The sequence below is a fragment of the Mandrillus leucophaeus genome, unplaced genomic scaffold, assembly GCF_000951045.1.
Source record: "Mandrillus leucophaeus isolate KB7577 unplaced genomic scaffold, Mleu.le_1.0 Scaffold331, whole genome shotgun sequence".
Lineage (NCBI taxonomy): Eukaryota > Metazoa > Chordata > Mammalia > Primates > Cercopithecidae > Mandrillus > Mandrillus leucophaeus.
Genome location: NW_012103488.1, coordinates 817,660 through 832,233, shown reverse-complemented (window position 1 = coordinate 832,233; position 14,574 = coordinate 817,660).

Here is a 14,574-nt window from a genome sequence, read left to right as displayed (position 1 = left end):
AAGAAAAAAGAAAAAACACTTCCTATCTCTGAACTTTAGATTCCTTATCTATGAAGAAGAGGTAATGCTACTCTGATAGAGCTGAGGACTAAATAAAACAGCTCTTAAAGCACCTGACACAGAGCTTGACACATAGTGTATATTCAATACATACAGTTGAAAATATTTTTGCCAATTTATTGATGGGGATGAAGAGAAGGATTTTGAACAGTCAAAGTTTCCTGGAAATTTTTAGTCTGGTGATTAGGAGACATTGTGCAGTGACATTAACTGGATGAGGAGACAGGATAAGGCTAACTAGGGGACATTTTAAGGTTTTGTTGCATGGTTTCAGTTTTGCTTTTATTTTCAGACTATAAAACATCATAATAGCTCATTACACAGTTTGGTTTCTGTATTTTTAATTGTTTGATGCCTTAATATGCAAAGGTTTTAATTATTTATGTATTTTAAACTTTCAACATCTTCCTATTGCTTTAGACTTGGAAAGCCCCTCCCCACTATTAGCAAAGTTAAATATTCACCTTCATTTTGTTTTACTTGTTTATGTTAATGATTTTATCTTAACATTTAGCTATTAATTCTTCTGAAATTTATTTCATGTATATATGCATAAGGTGAAGTTCTTACTTGATATTTTTCCAAATAACTAGCCAATTTCCCCATGCCATTGTTTAATAATCTATCCCTTTCCAATTGCCTTGTCCTATATTATCATGTATTACATCCATGTGTATTATATATATATCCAGTTATGTGTGTATTTGGATCAACTTTTTGATTATTTTGTTTGGTTTATTCTTGCAATCATATCATATGTTTTTTGTTTTTGTCGAATTGTGCAAGTGTTCAAACATATAGCAAAATACAGAAAGTAATTAACACTATGTGCCGAACTCCCAGAATTAACAAATAATTAGCATATGTGGTTCAGATATTTTTAAATTAATAAACTTTATCTTTTAATAAAGTGTAAAATAGAATAGTCTTAAGTTCATAGCAAAATTGAGCAGAAGGTACAGAGATTTCTCATATACTGCCTGCCCCCACACATGCATAACCTCCTTCACTAGAAATATCCCTCTCCATAGCTCTGGAGGCTGAGGCAGGAGGATCACTTGAGCACAGGTGTTTGAGGCTGCAGTGACCTATGATAGGGCCACCACACTCCAGCCTCAGCAACAGAGCAAGACCCCATCTCTAAAAAAGAAAAAAATCCCCCACTAGAGTCCTACACAATGAACCTATGTTGATACATCATTATCACCCAAAGGCCATAGTTTATATTAGGGTTCACTCTTGGTGCTGTACATCATATGGGTTTTGACAAGTATATAATGACATGTATCCACTATTATAGTATCTTACAGAGTAGTTTCACTGCCCTAAAAATCCTCTGTGCTCTGCCTATTCACCCCTCCCCTGGCCCGAATCCCTGGCAACCACTGATCTTCTTGCTGTCTTCATAGTTTTGCCTTTTCCAGAATGTCATATAGTTGGGATCATACAGTATGTAGTATTCCAGGCTGGCTTCCTTCATTTAGCAATGTGTATTTAAGGTTCCTCCATGTCTTTTCATGGCTTAATAGTTACTTTTTTTTTTAGCACTAATATTTCATTGTATGAATGTGCCACAGTGTATTTATCCATTCACCTATTGGACGTCTGGGTTGCTTCTAAGTTTTGACAATTATGAATAAAGCTGCTATAAATATCTATAATTTATAATGGACATAAGTTTTGAATTATAAATATCTATGTGTGAGTTTTTTCGTGGACATTAATTTTTGATTTATATGAATAGTCTGATTGCTTGTTCATATGGTAAGAGCGTGTTTAATTTTATAAGAAACTGGCAAACCATCTTCCAAAGTGGTTGTACCATTTTGCATTTTTATCGGCAACGAATGAGAGTTTCGTTGCTGCACATCTTCATCAGCATTTGGTATTGTCATTGTTTAGGATTTTGGCTGTTCTAGTAGGTGTATAGTGGTATCTCATTGTTATTTCAATTTTGCAATTCCCTAATGATATATAATGTTGAGTATCTTTTCACATGCTTATTTGCCATCTATATGTCTTCTCTGGCAAGGTATCTGTTCAGGTCTTTTGTACATTTTAAAATCAGGTTGTTCATTTTATTATCGTTGGTTTTAAGAGTTCTTTGTATACTTTGGATAACAGTCCGTTATCAGCTGTATCTTTTGAAAATATTTTCTCCTAGTCTATGGGTTGTTTTCTCATTCTCTTGACATTATCTTTCCCAAAGCAGAAGTTTTTAATTTTAATGAAGTCCAGCTTCAGATATTTTTAAAGACCAAGAATCACTACAGATATAATTGAGGTAATTTTGTACCTTTTCTCACTCTCTTTTATTTCCTTACTCATCTAGAGGTGAATCACTGTCATGAAGCTCATGAGCGCACGTACCATTCATGTTTTTACACTTATATTTCGTATATACCCATGAACCAGATAAAATCTTATTTTGTTTATTTTTAAAGTTTACAGCCGTGACTGGCCAGGCATGGTGGCTCACACCTATACTCCCAGTGCTTTGTGAGGCCAAGAAAGGAGGATTGTGTGAGTCCACAAGTTCAAGAACAGTCTGGGCAACATAGCGAGACCTGTCTTTACAAAAACTTTAAAAATTACCTAGGTGTGGTGGTGCATGCCTGTAGAGGTTGAGGCAGGAGGATCCCTTGAGCCCAGGAGTTAGAGGCTGCAGTGAGCTATGATCATGCTACTGCACTCCAGGCTGGGTGACAGAGAGAGACCCTGTCTCTAAAAATAACATAATTAATTTTAACTAATTAATTAAAATATATGCAATGGCATTATACTGTGCATATTATTCTGCAACTTTTTCAACATTATATTTTTGAAATATATCCATGTTGATACTTATACATCTAATTCATCTACTTAAAATGCAATTGCATTGCGTTCTATCATGAGTAAACAAAAAAGGGTATTAATTCATTCCTCAATAGACGGACATTCAGACTTGTTTCAATCTGTTGGTTTTTGTTTTGGCAATTACCAACAAAGCTGCAAAGGACTTATAGTACACCTCTTTATGCATATATGTAGACATTGAATACAGACACAGAAGTGGAACTGGAGTTTGTAGTATAAGAATCTCTTCAGTTTTAGTAGATATTGCCTAACTGTTCTTCAGAGTGGTTTGCCAATTTACACTCCCACCAACAGTATATTAATTCCCATATTTTTTAATTCTAGCATTTGTTCTTGACAGACTTGAAATTCTGTGTGTGTGCTGGGGGGAGGGAGGGGGCATGGCTAAGTAGCTGGTGTAAAAAGCCATCTCATTGAACAATTTTTAATTCATTTTTCCCAGATTATAAATGAAGTTAAACATGCTTTGATATGTTTATATAATTTGCCCATTTTCTATTTTTCCTACTTCCATTCTTTAAGGATACGGATGATTTGTCTGTTCTGCATGTTGCAACTTTCTTCTCTTGATTTTGGATTTTTTTTAACTTTGTTAATAATGCTTATGGTTATACAGGTTATATGGTTAAAGCCAAATTTGCCAATTTTCTCTTATTCATTAGATTTTTAAAAATCATTAAGAACTCCTTTTCTCCCCTGAGACTACAGAGATAGTATCTTATATTTTTGTCTAGAAGTTCTAAAGTTTTTATTTTGGTAGAGTATGTCTCCTTCCTTTATCCACTGTGCAAGAGTGGCTCTTGTATATCAGACCTCAAAGAAAACTAAACAGTCCTTTGGGCACCCAGGGAAAAGATCACATCATCTAAAAGAAGAAATAAATTACGGTTGGCCTCAGATACCTCTCTCTTTCTCTCTCTCGCTCTCATTTTTTTTTTTTTTTCTGATACAGGGTCTCACTTTGTCACCCAAGCTGGAGTGCAGTGACACTATCATGGCTTACTGCAGCCTTGACTTTCTGGGTCAGGTAATCTCCTACCTCAGCCTCCCAAGTAGCTGGGACTACAGGGATGCACCACCACGCCCTGCTAGGTTTTTGTTGTTGTTGTTGTTTGTTTGTTTGTATTTTTTGTAAAGACTGGGTTTCACCATATGGCCCAGGGGGGTCTCAAACTCCTGGGCTCAAGTGATCTGCGCACCTCAGCCTCCCAAAGTGCTGGGATTATAGGTGTGAGCCACCATGCCTGGCCCTCAGCTCTCTCTTAAATACATGAAGAAAGGATACCAAATACACCGAAGCCTAAACAGGTGTGGGAATGTCCCTAGCGAGGACACCCCAGCCTCCACTGGACACTTGCTGCCACCACATGGGCTCTTCCAGTGGACAGTCGCTGGTGGTGCTGAAATGTTACCTCTGTGCCCACCTTATTGTCTTTCTTTTATAACATTGTTTTAACTAATCATTTATTTTTTAAGTTTTTAAAAATTTTTCAGTCATGTTTTAAAAAATGCTTAATATGGAAATTTTTTTAACAAAAGCAAAAATAGAATTTCATTATAATGAAATTCAATGTAATCACCTTAGTTTCAGCAAACTAACTTGCATTTTCTGGTAAGTTTTTAAAAATCCCATTGGGATTTTGTTGAATGGATATTAATTTAATAGAAACTGGCATTTTTAATCTTTAGGTCTTTCCATGAAGGCATATTATATCTCTCCCTATTTATTCAAATCTCCCTAGTTTCTCCAAATTAATCATATACACACACAAGTATATACGTCATTATGATTATTCCTAATTTCCATTTTTAAATTTCTGTTGCTACCATTGCTTATATGTTTTAGTGTTCTGGTTGAATTATCCCAATATATTGCTAAGTAGATAGCAGTGTTGTGTAGAAAAGCTGTTGATATTTGAATATTTGTCTGTATCTAGGCTCTATACTAAGCTCTCATTAATTCTGAGTATTTTTAACATAATTGTCTTGGATTATCTTAGGTGCATAATCACATTTTCTGCATGTAATTATAATTTTATTTCCCCCTTTTCAGGAGGTCTATTTCTATTTTCTGTTTTGTGTCTTACTATATTGAATAAAACATTCAGACTATATTGGATAATAGTTATAATTGGGCATTTTTGTCTAGCATTAATTTTAATATGTTTGCCTCTAAGTAGTTCACCATTTGTATGGTGATGGCTATTATTTGTAATTTTATTACGAGCATGCACTTCTATTATTTGTTTTAATAAGGCTTTGAAAATCAGGAAGAAAGTGATATTTAATTTTATGAAATGTCTTTCAGTTGTTTGACAATTTGATTCTTTGATTTATTGGTAATAATTCTTTTATTAATAGATTAGCTAATATTCAACTATCTTTAAAACGTGTGATATATCTTAATTGGTCAGAGTAGATGATTTTATAGTATGTTACTGAATTTGGCTTGATTGTACTGTAGGATTTTCATGTCTAGACTCATAAATAATAAGGATTTATGGTAGCACTTTTTGTGCTATGTTTGCTATTAATACGTTCTGGAATCAGGTTTATGTCACTTCTTAAAAGAATTTTGAAATATATTTTTTTCTTTGGGAAATATTTTATAAGCATTTTATTTATGTCAATTGAAAGTTTGGAAGAACCAAATGGTAAAATTATCTGGCCCATGGGCAGCATTTCACAGCAAGAGTTCTGTGCAATGCTTTATAAATTAGGGAATTTCTGGATTAAATGCAGTTTAATCACTTACTCTGGAACTTCTCAGAGTTATGTCATTGTACCTTGTAAACCTCCAGCATATTCAAATTTATTTGGCCACAGAGTTCCTTTATATTGATGAACTAGTATTGGGTGAAAATACTTCAGGTACACCACAGTAGAGCTTTTTTTTGGTGAAGATTCTTTGATAAATACTTCATTAGATTATGTCAGTACTTGTTACTGCCATTTTCTCAGTATCTTGCATAATTTATGCCCCAAGAGTCACTCAGTAAATATTTAATTAATGAGTTAAATATTTTCATTTATTTCACTGATTATTGGGCCAGTGTTTTCAGGTGAAAGCAACAGAAAGTAATTTAGGCTGGAAAGCAATTTCTCAAAGGAATTTGAGTAGCCTGGAGACAGACTTCCAAGAACAATTCCTCAAGCCACGTCCTAGACACTGAAAGTATATTTTAGCACGGTTACCAGGAGCTCTTTCTTCTGGAGTCTCCTGCTACCAGCCCTGAAGCCAGAAGCCCTGGCACCAAAAATCCAGCTTTATGGTTGCTCTCAAAAGCTCATGAGTGTCTTTGCTGTCATTCTCAACAGCAAAATGTATTTTGTACATTTTCAAATTGTTCACTTTTTTTTTTTTTGAGACAGAGTCTCACTCTGTCACCCAGGCTGGAATACAGTGGCATGATCTTGGCTCACTGCAACCTCTGCCACCCAGGTTCAAGCGCTTCTCCTGCCTCAGCCTCCTGAGTAGCTGGGATTACAGGTACCTGCCACCGTGCCTGGCTCATTTTTGTGTTTTTAGTAGAGACAGGGTTTCGCCATATCAGTCAGGCTGGTCTTGAACTCCTGACCTCGTGATTCACCCGCTTCCGCCTCCCAAAGTGCTGGGATTACAGGCATGAGCCACCACGCCTGGCCTGTTCATTTCTTTAGTGGGTCACGCTTATAATCCCAGCACTTTGGGAGGCCAAGGCTGGCTGTTCACTTGATGTCAGGAGTTCGAGACCAGCCTGGCCAACATGGTGAAACCCCATCTCTATTAAAAAGAAATACAAAAAATTAGCCAGGCTGATGGTGGCCACCTGTAATCCCAGCTACTCAGGAGGCTGAGGCAGGAAAATTGCTTGAACCTGGGAGGCAGAGGTTGCGGTGAGCTGAGATCATGCCACTGCACTCCAGCCTGGGCAACAGAACAAGACTCCATCTCAAAATAATAATAATAATAAATATATATATTTTTTCTCCATATCTATATCTATATATCTATATCTATATATCAATATCTATAACTATCATTCTATCTACATATATATATATATAGAGAGAGAGAGAGAGAGAGAATTTATTTGGGCTAAAAGTTTGAGGACTGCTACTGGGGAGCATAAACTCAAATTGCCCTGAATATACACTTTGATTAGCAGCAGTTACAAGTCCAAATACTTCAGTTCTGAATTTAAATTTCGCATGGGTATGCCTGGCTGATGGTGCTGGGTAATCTGTCACTATCTTAGCTGCAGAGGAGGCTGGGCAAATGTAGTTCATGGCTAATAACTTGAGAAAACAAAATTATAAAAAATTCTCCAAACCCAGCAATAATGTTAAAAAAAATACATATTTTTCTATTTCTTGGATCAATTGTGATAAAAATTCTCAGAATATTATACATTCATCCAGATTTTAAACTTCATTAGCTTAGACTTTATTTTAGTATACTTTTATAATTGAAGTGTTACATATCTATGCAGAATTCTCTTTTTCTTTTATAATTTTGCTAGTGCTCTTATTTTTGGTTATATATTCTGGAAGTGTTATTCTTTTTTAATGCTCACACCACTCCCCATCCTTCTCCTTGCCCCTGCCAAAAAAAAAAAAAAAAAAGCATTTTATGTTTTTTGTTTTATTTTTTTCTTAGAATTGTTTTGGTGTTTTTAATTTAAATTTTCAGTTCGTATATTTTTGCTTTCTTGTTTAGTAATAAAAAATATTTGAGATACACATTTGCTGTTGATTACTGTTTGACCATATTTCATTAATTTGGATTATGCAATATTTTCATTTTGTTATCTTCCAAAACACCTCTAATTATAATTTGGGTTTCCTTTGTGATCCAATAATTATTTAGGAGACTGTGTCTTAATTGTCGAGCAGCTGATGCTTTTTGGTTTTAAATGTTTAGTATTAATTTCTAGTTTTCTTGCATTTTAGTCAGAGAATATGGCCTATATATTTCTTGGAATTCCTTGAGATTTTCTGAACCCATTTTTGTAAATGTTTCTTGAAACTTGGAAGAGAAAATATATTATCTCTGTGTAGACTGTAAAGGTTATAAAGAGTTTAGATGTTGTTTCTTCACTTTTTTTTTCTTTTTTGAGATGGAGTCTGTTTCCCAGGCTGGAGTACAGTGGTGTTATCTCCTCTCACTGCAACCTCCGCCTCCCAGGTTCAAGTGATTCTCCTGCCTCAGCCTCCCGAATAGCTGGGACTGCAGGTGTGTGCCACCAAGCCCGGCTAATTTTTGTATTTTTAGTATAGGTGAGGTTTCACCATGTTGGCCAGGCTAGTCTCCAACCTCTGACCTCAAGTGAACCGCCAGCCTTGGCCTCCCAAAGTGCTGGGATTACAGGCGTAAGCCGCTGTGCCCAGCCCACTTTTTTGTTATATTAGTAAAAATCTACGCTAAAATCATGAACAAATTCAGGCCAAAAAGTTAGTTATAAAAGCATGTGGCATGAACAAGACCCATTAGCAGGAGAGGTAGCTATTTCAAGGTAAAAAGAGAGATCCGAAGGACATCAGAAGGGCGGGAGGGTAGGCAGAAAAGATAAGCAGAAGGGAGAAAGGAATCAGAATAGAAATGCAGATTATAGATGCTCAGGAGCACAGGTTTGGGACCCATTTCACAAACACTGGGCTCTGGTTGATGGAGTCATTCTTTTATACACCGCATGCAACGTCTTTGTCAGGGTGAGATAGATACAGCATAGGGTGAGAAGCTGCTTCTGGAAAATAAGGCTAAAAAAAAAAAAGACATGTCAGACTAAGAATGGAAGCAGAAGGGAATATTGTGGTCGGTGAAGGGAATTTCAGAAGGGAGACCCTAGAGGGCTCAGGTATGACCTCACTTGCAAACTCTCCACTGAGTTTGAATAGAAATAAGAGCACTGAGGCAAGAGGTTCCCGGATTGACTGAGAACCTATTATTTTGCAGGTCCGGTTTTCCAGGCTAAGATACACTGTGCACAAGTCCCTGCTCTCATGGAAGACACTACATGTTCTCAATATGGTAGGGGGCAGGGAGGTAGAACTCCTTTACAATAAAGCCAGAAACAGCCTGGAGAGGAAGCTAAGAGATAGGATATTGGTGAGTCTTCAGTGAAGACAGGAAGAAAGTGGAATATGCAAGCGTCCTAAGTTTTGAAAGCAGAAAGACTTTCCTGGGAAGGCCATGGGAAAAGTGGTGGTGGGGCAGCAGGAGCTAGGCAGCCCTTCCTCTTTCTACCTTCATAGCTAGCTTTCCCTGTAGAAGACTCAAGGAACAATGTGGTGTTGGGGTCAGCAAGGTGAACTCAGTGTGGAAGAAGCTATTTCAGATGTCCAGGGAAGGCTGGGGTAAGTAGATGGCTCTAGGACCAGATTAAGTTCAAATCTAGGTATCTGTGTAAACTTGGGCAAGTTATTTAACCTTTCTGAGCTTCTGATTTCCTTATCTTTAAAATAGAAATGATAACAGTGTCTACTCGTAGGTTTTTGTGAAGATACATACAACAAATTGTTGTACAAAACTTTTAGCACAGTGTGTTGTAAACCTCACCTTTAGCTATGAGGATTCTAACCATCCTCATGTCTTCACTTTCTTCCTTTCCTGGTTTAATGTTATCGTCAATCACTATAAACAGTCCCTTGCATGTATCCTAAGCCCTTGACCCTTTCTTGCCTTGTTAACAACCCTACTTAAATCCAACTCTCCATTGTTTCTTTTTCTGTACCTATGCAGCTAAACCTGGCAGAAGAAAAATGTACAATCATTGTGACTGGGCTCACTGTACGCTGGTGAGCATTTAATACCTGGCATTGCATTTCCCTATTCCATTTGCTCTCTCACTTTCCTAGATGATTACTTCATACCTTTTCTCTTAAACCTTCTGCATGTCCTACCCCATTCTCACTCTCACCTGATGACTTTGTTTACCATTTCATTGTGAAAATACAGGCAAGCAGAAGAATACTTTCACGAACTTCAACTAACTCTACCTACCTCCCAACATTCATTCCTATTGTTCCAGTTATGAAAGCTATGTAAGGAACTATCCCAAAACTTATGACCTAAAAGACTGACCATTTATTTGGCTCAAAACCCAGAAATTTGGGCAGGGCATGGCAGGGATAGCTTTGATCTGCTCTACTTACTATTGCTGGGCTGGCTTGAAGGTTAGTGACTAGAATCCCTTGAAGTCACATTCACCCACATGTTCAAGGTTGATGCTGGTTGTCAGCTGGGATCATACATGCCTCCCCAGGTCTGGGCTTCCTTACAACATGGCGTCTGAGTTCTTGGGTGAGAGTTTTGGAGCAAGTTAGGCAAACAAAAGCTGTCTCAACTTCCATTACATAGGTACTCTAGTCACAAAACATCACTTCTATGTCATTCTATTGTCTCTGACATAGAATTGTTAGAGGGGCTGCCCATATTCAAGAGAAGGGGAATTAGACCTCACCTGATATCAGTGGCGAGGTTCTAGAAGAGGATGTGGGACTGGAAATATAGCTGCATCTACTTTTGAAAAATACTTTCTGTATTCTCTCCTGTTTCTTTAAATAAACTGCATTTTGGCCACTGAGAACACCACAAAACCTTAAAAACTGCATATAGAGAAGTCTCCACACCTGAGGCCAGGAGTTCAAGACCAGCCTGGGCAACATAGCAAGACATCATCTCTACTAAAAATTTTTTTTTAATTAGCTGGGCATGGTTGTGCTTGCCTGTGGTCCTAGCTACTCAGGTGGCTGGGGAGGGAGGATCGCTTGAGCCCAAGAGTTCTAGGTTACAGTGAGCTATGATCACACTATTGCACTCTAGCCTGGCTGACAGAGCAAGACCCTATCTCGAAAAGAAAAACAAGAAGTTTCTAATGTGTATGCTTTGGAATTCCAGTGTAGCTAAAACATTTTTTAAAAATTGTGCTTTTATAATATTTCATTATGGCTCCTTGAAACAATTTGAGCTAGTCCCACCTTTTGCTGACAGCAACTCTGAACCAGGTATTACAATGAGATTCCTGAATGTTTCAAGAAGAAAAAACGGTCTGTCAAAAGATTGACAAGATTATTGGAATATTCAAAGGAGTTTATAGCCTTTAAATACCATAAGTCTAAATGAAAATAAAGTTCTTAGTTTTATTCGTTTAAGTAATAAACCTTTACATGTTCTAAGTGTTTCATATACACTGGCTCATTTAATCCTCATAATGACACTGAGGGGTACTGTATTAGTCTGTTCTCACACTGCTAATAAAGGCATACCCAAGACTGGATAATTTATAAAGAAAAAGAGATTTAATGGAATCACAGTTCCATGTGGCTGGGGAGGCCTCACAATCATGGCAGAAGGCAAGGAGGAACAAAGTCACAGCTTACATGGCAGCAGATAAGAGAGATACAGCATGTACAGGAAAACTCCACTTTATAAAACCATCAGATCTTGTGAGACTTACTCACTATCACGACAACAGCACGGGAAAGGCCCATCCACATGCTTAAGTACCTCCCACCAGGTCCCTCCCACGACATGTGGGAATTATGGGAGCTACAATTTGAGATTTGGGTAGGGACACAGCCAAACCATATCAGGTAGGTACAATTTACCTAGAGGAAAATGAGGCACAGTGAAGTAAGTAACCTGTCCGAGGATTTACAGCTTGGGGGTGGATCTGAGCGTCCAACTCAAGTGGTCCTACACCAAATTCTGTTCCCCTAACACCGGCTGCACTGAGACAGGATGTTTAGGATCATCTTTCCCTGCTTTGCTTACTATTCCCTGGGGACCCTCACTTCTAACCATGCCATACAGGTAGAGGTACCTACTGCTTTAACAAGCTGGTTGTTTCTCATCAACCTCAACTGCCTTAGGACATCTAACCTCACATACAAGACAACTCTAGGAAGCGTGTTTTTGACTCTCTGCTCACCGTCTGAACACACTAGTCTATTTGCAGACAGCTAGTAAGTCCAGCACAGTTTGATACAGTGACTTCGAAAGGGAGGAAACGGCAACTGGAAAAGCTAAGGTCTGGCTTGTTCCTTCAGTCCTTCCTTGGCCTTTGTGCTACCCAGATGTCTGTTGGCAAATTCCTCTGTTTGACGATCAGCAGCTGTTTAACAAAGATCAATGCATTAGTCAATGGTGCCCACACTGACTACTCAGTTCCCAACCTAATGGTTTGTTTATGAATGGGTTAACTGATGGCTGGCTTGTTGAGTGTGGCAAAGCGCCAATCCTTCTTCTGTAATATGTGCAGTAGAGGGTGTGGGGCCTCCTGTTGGCAGCCACCACCATGAAGTCAGAGACCACTGCCCCCACCTCCTTTCTGAAAATTACAGGATAGGGGAGGCAGAAAGAAAGAGGGAAGATGGTTCCGTTTCTTAAAATAATTTTACTACTTAAATTCCCTAATCTCTATGTTTATCATGTATTTAAATCAATTTCCATTGACTGGAGACCGTTATGTAATGTAATAAGCTCAAAAGACATGTGTGCTTTCTTCTGAAATTTCAAACATAGATGCACTCTATTGAAATAAAGTCTCCACAGCATTGTTTCTTGGGGCTGTTGTTGTTGTCTATGCAGAATGGTCTTGTATAAAGAGATGCATAACTTAGTTTACTGAAGCTGAATTTTCCATGGAAATTATCCAGTGCTTTCCCAATTCTCAGGCGCTTTATCTGACAGTCTTTCTTCCTCTAGATAATGGCTGGCAGCAGCCCACAGAGTGGAGGTTAGATGGTGCACTTCTGAAAAAGTCTTGAATGGAGCCATTGTTCCCCTGAGATGGTCTGTGTGTTTCACTGAACAGAGAGCAGGGTGTAAAAAAGGCACCTTGTGTGCAACTGTTGGCGAGGTTGGGGAGTGAATTAAAATCTCCAGAAAGTCTGGGCAGTGCTGTTCAGAGGAGCAGTGAACACTCTGGAAGTACTGTTAGCTCAGACATTCCAATGCGGTGAGGCAGCCTCGGGGACACGACTTCCCTCCAGTCTCATTTAGAGAGGGAGCCATGGGGCGAGCAAAGGACACTGATCTGGACCTGCTCTCTTTGCAAAGATTTGAGGAAGGCGCCCCTTTCTAGGGATGGGGCCACAATGATTATCACACTTGGATAACTTTCCTGCACAACAGACCTAGATTTGCCTTGCTTACTAATCACGCAATGACTCATTTGAAGGATTCAATGTTAACCGCTTGTGCATCTACCGGTTTGTAGCTATCTATTCCCACGTGCCAAATTAAAAAAAAAAAAGTCTTTGGGGGTGCCAGGTGATGGATGAAGTTTGATATTATTCGGTCATTAAATGAATAATAAAACCATAATATAATACTGTATATTAAATAAATAGCCTACCTTGTTTATTGTCAGTGATTCTACCTCTTTCCTCAGCCCTTTATTTACTTGTTCAGGATAACATAGCCTCAGGGATTGAGTGAATTACCACTTCTCATTGTCCTAGTGGTAAAATCCCAAGATCTCAAGGAACAAAGAATTTCTTTAGAGCCTTCTGCAGAGACCTTTCTGAAATCAGCTCTCCAGGGAGGCAGTCATGTTAGTTTTCATTAAAGTCCTAGTGGTGAGAAAACAGCAAGACAGTTTAAGGACCAGACAGGCAGATTTTTCTTAACAGTAGGATTCTTTGGGCCTCCTGTGCATTCTTGCTCCAACCTCTCCTGTGTTCTGGAGCATCCAAGAAGGGGAGATCACTTTTAAGAGGGACCGGAAAGAAAGGGTCAAACATGAGCAGGAGGAAAGTGTGTGGGAGGAGGCGGTGATGCTCTGGGTAGAAGGCTCAGCTTAAGTTCAGGTACAGAGCTGGAGTGGAAGAGACATTCTGTTGGGTGATCCTTATTAGCCAGGGCATGCTGGGTTACTACAGCCATGGGGAGTTAGTCTGGAGGGCAATAGGGAGCCAATGAATGTTTCTGCATAGATTAAAGTTGTAAAAGAGGAAGAATAATACAGAGGTGGTTTGAAGAATTGATATGGTCCAAGGGAGAGGACAGTCGGAGGCGATATGGGCCACAGGAATGGGTCCTGATCAGATGTAGGAGAAGAGGTCAGGCCTAGGGAAGGGTCTTCCATTAGAACAGGTAGAGGCAGGAGGAACAGGTTTAGGGGAAAGGGAGGAGGATGATGTTTTGATTTTTTTCCAGGTCCTTGGCTCTCGTAAGACTCATAAAAGCCGCTCCAGTGGCTAAGGAGGTTCTGTGCAGAGCCTATGGTTTCTAGCTGTTAAGATCTTCAGGTGTGCTTGAGCAATGAAAGAGTACTGGATTAGGAGTCCGCAGGCCTGGATGGCCCCGCATTACCAGCAAAAGGAGTATTTCCGGAGCCTGGCACAACGCTGGGCACATTGATGGGGCTCAATGAATATGTATTAAATGAACGAGTGACAGAACAGATTCGAGACTTGGTGCTGCCATCTACTACAGAGACCTTGATCGTGTCATTTATCTGCCGTGAGACTCAGTTTCCATATCTGTCAACCAGGGATGGTTCCCTGGGGTAGTGTGAGAGTACATTCCCGCCGCCTGAGGTGTGCAGAGTTCCCGCCCTTCCCGGAGCCGGGCGCCCCAAGAGCGCTCTCTCTGGCTCCCGCCAGAAAGGATGGCTCCTAGGGGCCAGGGTCAGGGGTCTGGGAAGGGGTCGCGCCGCCAGCAGCCAG